Genomic DNA, 9,835 nt, shown 5'->3' with positions numbered 1-9,835 from the left:
AGATGAATAAATAAAATTTTGTTATTATTGAAAGCAGTTAGAATATGTCTTTATTGTTTGAAATTCCCAGCAACTTCTCACCACTAGTTGTTTGCAGTCAGTCCACTGTAAAATGAATTTCTCCAGAAACCACAGCCAAGGCCATTCTTGGACCTGCTGCTGCCCCAGGAAGTGGATGTACCTCCACTTTCCCTCAGGTCCCAGAGATGGCAAGAAAAAGCTACCTAGAGTTTGAGAACAGCTGGAGCTGCTTTAGTATGATAGAAATAGGGCCACTGTTTCACAAAACTTCTAGAAGAGAGCATTTCAAGTCCACTGGGTCATCATGGTCTTTTCCATGATGGTCCTAGTGAAAGAGAGAATGGAAGTCAGGGAGTGAAGAGGAAGAATTTGGTGAAACAGCACCATCAGGAATCTTGTCACAGAATATTTACTTCCACTGAGGGGAGTCAACACCATGAACCTCCTGAATCATCTTGAATTACAGCAATTGAGCAGCCACCTGTTAAAGGCTAAGCATTACCAAATTCAAAAGGAATAAGATTCATGAAGAGTTACTTTTGGCAAATTAAACTTAATATCTCAAACAGCATATTCTATTTTCCTTCCAAGTTACCACCTCACGTAAACTGCTGAGGGTAAGAACAACAAATTTTGAACTGTCGCGTCTACCCGCCAGCAGGAATGACGACAACAACAGGATTCTTCTTTAACACGCTTTATTGGGAGCATCCATTAGGTATAGATGAGAGGAAAGACCCCGAGCCCGAAAAAACCACCCCTTATATACTTCAACTGCAGCCCTGCTCGTACACCATTGGACAAAGAGCGCATAGCAACACAGCAGCAGCCAATAGAATGATAGACCCAGCACTTGCACACAAGGCAAGAGACACCCAGTTCCAGCTTGTGCAAAACAACAAGCACTTCTTGAAAACAGTTTGTTCCAGGAGCTGGACAATTGATACATTCCATTCTAGGGAGTGGCTGAAAACAAAGAACTGGGTCTCAGCCCAAGAATTAGGCTCACGCCCACACAAGGCAGCACAGCAAAATAGCTCACCACAGTTCCCCCTTTTTTGTTTTGTTCGAGCCATTTGAAATTCTCCCGATCCAGGAAGTGTCCTCATGATGACCCCTCCGATCAAGGGTGGCATTCAAAGGCCAAACAAGGAAGTCACCTTTCTGAGTGCAATGGGCAACATTTACCCTTCAGAGTGCAAAGGCTGTCTTCCTAAGACATGGAAGCCTTCCAAGGTGCAATGACAACAAGGTCACTTGGTGTGCAAAGGCCATCCACATCAAAACAGGGGTTTTAGGATTTTGCCAAGCTGGCTAGCCAAATTTGTGGGGAGGCCCCAGGTTCCAGTGCAGCAAGCGCCTGAACTACCTTGACTCTATCACTCTGCTGCGTGCGTCGCATACGACAAATCATCCAAAGGCATAAGACAAGGCCACAAAGAAGCATAGCACTAAATAACCCAACCCCTACCCACTCTTTAAAGTAGGAAAATATAGAAGAAGCCCAGGAGGCGAAGTCTGCAACAGAAAGAGGTTCCACGCGTGTTCCATTTAAGTTGGCAATCTGAGACAGCAGTTCTTGAGTGAGTCGCTCTCCTTCCTGGGTCCAGTTTCCCTGTAAAAATCTAGACAATCTATTACTCTGTTCCACGGAAGCAGTCATATTGTAATATAAAGGAGTAACACACACATACTTATAATGAGATACACATCCTAACTGAGTAATTTTATAAACTTCCTCTACTTGTTCTTGTATTATATCTACTCTTTGATTAAGCAAGTAAATACCAGCAGTAAGATGTCTATTGATTTCTTCCACCGTAGTTAAGGCTTTAGCTGTTTGATCTACTACACTATTAATGACTTGAGCTGTTTGTACCTGAGAGGCCATAGCTATGGCTGCAGTGGTAGCTGCTGCGGCAGACGCCACAATAGCTGTAACTATAGCAGCTGTAATGCCGAAATCTCTCCTTTCCCTGACCAACTGTACCAGGGGAAAAGAACTAGGATCGGCCTCAACTGGCATGGGCACAAAGGTCAGAATCTTTACCACCAAAGCCAATGACAAGGAAGTATTCCAACACTGGGTTAAATAACACTCTTTTACAATACAATCAACTATAGTAGAATTGTCAGTATGATTAACACATTGTTCATACACTAACTGCTTCACTAGGGGCATCGCCTGCTCCGTATCCCCAAAAATTTTTGAAGCTGCTTGAAGCATTCGGGCGACAAAATCTGAAAATGGCTCAGCTGGGCCCTGTATGACTTTTGTAAGATTCCCTGTTGTTTCACCTCTATTGGGGAGAGCCTTCCAGGCACGTAAGGCCAAAATATTAATTTGTTGATATACTACTAATGGATAAACATTTTGATTTTGGGCCCACTGACCTGTCCCGGTCAGCATCTCCACATCCCAGGCTTGTTGACCATCAGCCGCATTCGCATGAGCCTGTTGTATAGCGGCATCCAAGTATAATGCCTTAAAATCAAGATATTGTCCCATGGAGAGACAAGCCTTTGCTAAATGATACCAATCCATTGGTGCCATAGCATTAAGATATAAGCGTTCAAGCAATGCAATTGTAAAGGATGCTGTGACACCATTAGTCCTGACAGATTCAGCTATGTCTTTAACTAATTTATAAGGAATGGGCTCAAAATATCTCTGTCCCTGTGCATCCTCAAAGACAGGATATGCACCAACAGGATATGCCCCCTCCTCCTCCAGCTTCCTCCAAGTACTGCGTTTTATGAAGCCACAAGCTCCGCCTGGAGCAGTGGGTGGAGACCCTTTACGTGGCAACAGTTGTTTAGCTACAGAATACGCCGGAGGCTTCGGAGGAAGAAGGGTGGCGGCCATTGCCGCGTCATAGCGGCCATGCTCATATTCAGCCACCATTTTCTCTAAGCTTTGTTCTTCTTCTGGGGTAAAGCCTTCTGACTCACCTTCCGACTCAGACTCATCTGAATCAACTATCTTTAATTTACGGAAGGCAGATAAATCTGGATAGAGTTTCGGGCGTGCTCCTAACGCTGGAGTCACGTCCTTTTGTTCCTTGAGTGCACTTTCACTTAACTTTGCATTAGATCCCCTTTTTTGTTTTGTTTCATGTCTTTCTTGCTTAGATTCCTCTGACTCTGACCCAGTATCCTGATGCTCCACCAAAATCTCCTGTCCCCTTTTTAGTGGTTTCAGGAAAACAAACTGATATTGACCCATGATAGAGCACTATACTAAGCCAGAGCCACCAGATCAGGGGATTACTTACCGGCGCCACCGCTCCGCGTGTAAAGTTCTGAATCCTCCCGCAAAATATCGGGGGTCCCCTCGTAGCCGACAGATGACAATTCCCGGGATTTCGGCACCACTTGTCGCGTCTACCCGCCAGCAGGAATGACGACAACAACAGGATTCTTCTTTAACACGCTTTATTGGGAGCATCCATTAGGTATAGATGAGAGGAAAGACCCCGAGCCCGAAAAAACCACCCCTTATATACTTCAACTGCAGCCCTGCTCGTACACCATTGGACAAAGAGCGCATAGCAACACAGCAGCAGCCAATAGAATGATAGACCCAGCACTTGCACACAAGGCAAGAGACACCCAGTTCCAGCTTGTGCAAAACAACAAGCACTTCTTGAAAACAGTTTGTTCCAGGAGCTGGACAATTGATACATTCCATTCTAGGGAGTGGCTGAAAACAAAGAACTGGGTCTCAGCCCAAGAATTAGGCTCACGCCCACACAAGGCAGCACAGCAAAATAGCTCACCACATTGAACTACTAGCTTCATAAGACAATGACAGAGGTGAGGCAGGAAAGGCCACAAAGGAGTCATGCAAACCCACAAAATGGGATTTTCTTCTGTGTTGTTAGAGAAGAATGTGTCAAGCAGATGAGAGGGGAAGGGTAGGGAGATTTTAAAAGAAAAGTGTAGGTAAAGAAAGTGTGATTATCCTATTACCAATAACCATCTCTATACCCCAGTTAGGAAGCTAGGTGGGAGGTCAGGAATTAAAAAAGAAGTAGATATATGTTTGTCCTTCTTAAGGTCTGCAAGTCCAAGAAACAAGGGGAAATCAATATTCTAAAATGCTTCTCCCAAAGTTTCTCCCACATTCAAATTTGGTATAGGGAAATCTACACCTTTCTTCTGAGTCCAAAATTAACTGGGGGGATGAGCCAATACACCAAGAAATCCCTTCAGCTGAGTGATGGCCTCCCAGCTTTGACGATTTGGGGCAGTAGAAATGATTGCATTTCTGGGGGTTCACCCACATCAGGATACCACAGAGGTTTCAAAGGCAACACAGAGAAGTGACAAGCTTGTGAGATCAGATGAAAGCAAACCTTCTGTACCACCAGTGTGAGACTAGTCATGGAAATGGGTTCCTCCAACACAAACTCACACAAATACCCACACAAACACAACTAGTGGCTAAGACACATACCTACACACAAAAACACAAACACAACCAAATACACAAAAAAATATAGCTACACACACACACACACACACACACACACACATAAGTGCGTATGCATACAATCCACACACACAGCCATACAGACATATGCCCATCAGACAGCAGGAAGGGCCAGGACAAGGGAGAGAACAACCTAAACATATCTTGTAAATTGGAATGTAACTAAGAAAATAATCCTGAATTTGAGGGAGAAGTCACTGGATTGGACTGGGTAAGTTTTCCATGATTAGTGAAAATTTAGGTCAGCATCTAGATAATTGCATTCTACAATTTTTATGCTGATGTTGAACATAGTTCACAAGTAAATTTATATCCATTAAATATGAAAATTATGTGTCAAATTAAAAATTCCTTAGAGCAGAGATTGAAGAGATAAATCAAAAGCTATGACTCTACCATAATGCTGTAATGGAGTTACAGTTCCTCAAGTATGTGACTATAAATCTAAATGTATTAAATTAAATCACACTTACATTATTAAAATTTTCATAAGTTATCATATAAATATCAAATTATAAGAATAAAATAGAATTAATTAACTAATTAATTAAAATAATTAATCCACCTACCCATTCAGCACATTTACTGAGTTGATATACCATATTGTTCATTAATAGGGATGGGTAAGACGAAGCCCCTAAACTCAAGGAGATTATTTTCCACTTGTTACCACAAGTGTGTATGGAAATTGCAGATGACAATACATACTACCAAAGTTAGGGAAATAAAAGGCACAGACCAGGGAGAGATTTATAAGGTCAGATTAGCAAAGTAGAGCATATACTGTACACAGGAACTACACTGATTCTTGAACAAGAGGCTCAAGAAAATTCTGAGACAGTCAACACATGACAGAGAAAGAAATGAAATTAAAGTTATTATCTAGCTACTTTTAACTTTAGCATGTGGAACAATTTCCATGTACATAAGTGAAAAATAATAAATGCTACTCAGAATACTTGAAATACTAGTACCTACCATGACTCTGTAGATGTATAATATGAAATTTAAAAAAAAAAGGATAAAAAGTAAGATACCTACATGTAAGACAGGGAAGCTTTAACTTAAGAGAATTTCCAGATGGAGGTTTACTAAACTTCAATTTCTAGAATATGAAAATTCTTACTGTAGGAACTAAGTCAAAATATTACTCATGTGACAATTGATTCTTAAATTTTTTGTGGCACTTAAGTAAACCTATAGTGGGAAAAGACCTCTTATCCTAAGTATCACACCTTGGGTAGATATTATAAGCACTAGTGCTTTTTGAAACCTTTTAGATAAACAGAAGTTATCACTGACAAATGCATTGTGGGGGTGGCTTTGGTATTAGACTGGAATATGAAACTAGATGATCTAATGGTGGGTCCTTCCCTTATCTACACTGATGAGTCTGTGAAGCTAGTGAATCATTTTTAAACAAACTGTAAAATATAAGCAGGCCCCTCCTGCTGTAAAAAGAGAGAGAGAGAGAGAGAGAGAGAGAGAGAGAGACAGAGAGAGAGAGAGAGAGAGAGAGAGAGAGAGAGAGAGAGAGATATCAAAGTAGCTTCTAAACAATTCTCTTAGAATTTAACTGAATTTGAAATGTGAACAAGGGAGAATCATGTTCTAATGAAAGAGGCTGTACATCTAATATATATTCTTTTTGCCTGGAAAAGGAAAAAGTGGAACTATTCAAAAGCAGTTCTGATTTAGTTCAGTTAGGATCAGGTTTGGAGTGATGCACAGTATTTGATAAAGATTAAGTCATGAAGAATGTAGAAAACAAAACAAAACAAAAAATACATGGAATGCTTCCATTATCAATAAATCTCCAGATAAGTGAACTTAAAAGAAAGTGAAAGTTCTAAAGTATGTTTGTAAATAGACATGATACAAAAAGAAAAAGAAAGTTGGTCTTTTTGTAATTGAACCTAGCCCATACAAGTATATCCATGATTGAATTATTCTAATGGTAGCACTCTAGCAGCAGAAGCCATTCTAAAACTGAATAGGAAAAGGCTCAATGGATACTACAGCACTTACCATTTTGAAAGCAACTAAAATATCAGGGGGTTTTGTTTGGCTGGATTTTTGTTTGTTTGTTTTGTTTGTTCCTTTACTTTCTACTTTCCCAGAAAAGTACAGCAATGTGACTTATGAAGCATAATTCATCTTGCAATTATTCCCTATCATGTATAATAGACACGTATTTTATTATATGACCTTAAATCACCTCCAATTCCTGCCACTCCCTTAGGTGAGAAACATCCAGGTGAGGACTAGCCATCCTTGATAATGGAAACAAGTCATCCTCCCAGGTTCCAAGAGACTAGCCATCCCTTGCTTAAAGATCACATAATGCTTCACTCACAACAGATGCCTCGAAAGGAATGTTCATCCCCAAGACTCACCCAAACTACCCTTTGTTGCCATTAGACCCATTACCAGGGTCATATCTTATTGTGTTCCAGGAAGAGAAAGTGAAAGTTTGACCTAGGAAGAAACTGCTTACATACCAAAAGAATTGTGAGATTTTACTCATTTAACAGACAGAAACCCAAGAACAAAGAAAAAGAAAAAACTATGACCCAGGTTGGGCTAAATTTATTGCTATGGCTATACTTACCAGAGATTTGGGGTTTAATGCAATAGCACATACAAAAGATGAAAGTGGCTCCTACAGTTTACTTGTTTGTTGGTGAAAATTTGGACTTAACACTTGTCTCCATTTAAGAAAGTTGGTTTTGGAATCTCCTTAATAATGCAGAGAAAGGAAATCAAAGTTTAAGGGAGATAGGAATTCTGAGGTGGATTTATCACGTGACTCATGATCCCACCCAGTCCTGCTATATTCCTGAGGGTGCCCAAAGGACATTTCATTTACCAAGGCATTGAGAAATACATTAGTGGGGAAAAAAAAAAAAACACTAACAACCAAAGCTCTGTCACTGCTCTCTGAGGGTCATGTATCATGGTAGAAGATATACTATATTTTGGTGAGAATGACAGGATTCTGGAGTATCAAAGCCCAAGTGACAGTGTTTACCGAAGACAAGGCAGATGAATTCACATAAAGGACAGAAGGACAATGTGGTGTTCAGAATTTATATTTATTAATCTTTTGCAAGGACTGTGCACAGATTAAAATCAAAGGAGACCTATTTCTCACCCACAACATATTTATCTAGAGTCTACTGGGAAAGACAACCAAGGTACCACAGGCACAGAATTGCCAACTGAATGTTTATAAAGAGATTGTTAAAAAAAAATGGCAAGTGACCATAAATGGGGACTATTTCACCTAGCAGATAAAAAGGAGGATTTTCAGGTAGAATTTTCAATTTCTTCTGACCCCCAAAACCTTAGGTATTTTTATTGCCATGAAAGAAACCAATTGTGCATTTTTAAATGATCATAAAAATCAAGATACTCATTAATTTTCTCATAATGAAGAAATTGGCGATGATTTAGAATGCTGAGATATTTTTATTAAGCATATAAATCAGCCTTGAAAACAAAATACTATGGTGCAACACTAATATTGTTCGTTTTCTTCATAAATGCTTTTAAGATTTAGTTACCCTGAAATTATCAGAAAACTTAAATATCAGATCAAGGTCACCATGACTGAATTTGATTTTGGCACATCTAATACTGAGATTAAAACTAATAGTTTTTTAGAAACTAATCATGATAAATACGAAGAGGATTTATGGAGGATTAGCAAAAATTAAACATTACTTCTTGGGTATCACTTCAATCACCTGATTATAGTCTTTTCTCCCAAAGCTAGAACAAAATGGGAACCAAGAACAAACATTTAAAAGCTCTAAATAGACTCAACCTGCAGCAAACAAACAACTTTATTCACACTTATTACTTTTTTCAGACAAATGTCTTAGAAAATGAAGTGGCATAAGAAAACACTAGAGTCACACTATTTGGGTTTGAATTCCATTCCCAGTGAATATTAGCTATGTAAACTTGGCCACATCACTTAGCTCCTCCAGGGCCATTTGGACAACAGGAAAAATGACACTACCCATCTTTTAGGTTGTTCCAAAGATTAAATGAAATAATTCATTTAGAGTACCTTGAATAATGCTCATCACCTAATAAATATTCAATAAATGTTGGTCACCATTACTAATTCATTTCACAGTCCCTTGCACATTAGAAACAGAGTATTAGCAATGAGACCTTTGATCAATAGCGGATATGAACAGCATACCATGACGGCAAGAATAGAAAGTAGAGAAACTATTAAATTAGAAACTAGGAATCAAAAAGCAGGCTAGTCTCATGATATTCAGCAGAGTAATCAATGCCCAGTCCACTTTGGTAGTCTCTAGTAACAAAAATAAGTTTATTTTAAAGTGCATAGGACATTCTTGAAGAAAATTATGATTCATTAATAAAACATAGTTTTTAAGAAAAAAAATTTAATAAAGAGATATTCTAGGCTCCTGAATGAGAAGACTATTTTTAAAGGTGCCAGTTTTCCTAAATTAAGGTATGTGTCAATTTAAACTGAAAGTTTAAACAGGATTATCATTCTGTTTTGTAAAATGATTCTATGTCTGAAGACAGTGGGTGCATTTTATGAAAAAAAAAGAGAGAGAAAGAGAGGAGATGTCACTTGTGTTACTGATACTATAACATATTTTAAATAATTTAGGAGAGGAGCAAAAGTAGGTATATAAACAAAGCAAAAAGCCCAAAATAGACCCTAATATGTATTTTTTAAAGTATGATTTTGTGAGAAAATACAATGTGTGAGGGAAAGAAAGATTAAGTAACAAATAGTTCTGAGACAATTGTCTAACTTATTAGAGTTAGGAATAGGTTGAATTAAGGTACAGTTCTACTTCAAACCATGTACTAAAATAGATTAAAGTTACATGTAACGACTAAATACCTCCTATATTTACTTGCCAGGGTTTCGATCACCAAGTACTGCATACTGTAGGACTTAAATATCAGAAATCTATTTTCTCTTGGTCCCAGAGGCTAGAAGTCCAAAATCGAACTGTTGGCAGAAGTGGTTTCTTCTGAGACCTTTCTCCTTGACTTGTAGATGGTTTTACATCATCTTTCCTCTGTGTCTAAGTGTGTCCTAATTGCCTCTTCTTTTAAGTACACCACTTATATTGAATTAAGGCTCAACTTAATGACCTCACTTCAACTTATCTACCTCTTTAAAATCCATATCATCATATTCTGAGGTACTGGTTCAACATATGAATTTGGAGGAAGGATTTAGCCCATAATATTTCATTTTCTCTTTCTTTTCTTTTGCTTCCCTTCTTTATTTAATAGTTCAGTCCTACAGAC

General features: G+C 38.7%; 1 long non-coding RNA gene across 1 annotated transcript; it reads right to left on the bottom strand.

Annotated features, from left to right (window-relative positions):
* Positions 1-702: 702 nt before the first annotated feature.
* Positions 703-3,801, bottom strand: LOC308650144. Its single transcript, XR_014022262.1, has 2 exons — positions 3,297-3,801; positions 703-1,646 (listed from the first exon to the last, which is right to left on the bottom strand). It is a non-coding gene; the product is annotated as an uncharacterized lncRNA (long non-coding RNA).
* Between the last annotated feature and the right edge of the window lie 6,034 nt (positions 3,802-9,835).

This window comes from Spermophilus citellus, assembly GCF_964194105.1.
Source record: "Spermophilus citellus genome assembly, chromosome: 5".
NCBI classification, from domain to species: domain Eukaryota; kingdom Metazoa; phylum Chordata; class Mammalia; order Rodentia; family Sciuridae; genus Spermophilus; species Spermophilus citellus.
This window is presented reverse-complemented; position numbering and strand designations above follow the sequence as displayed.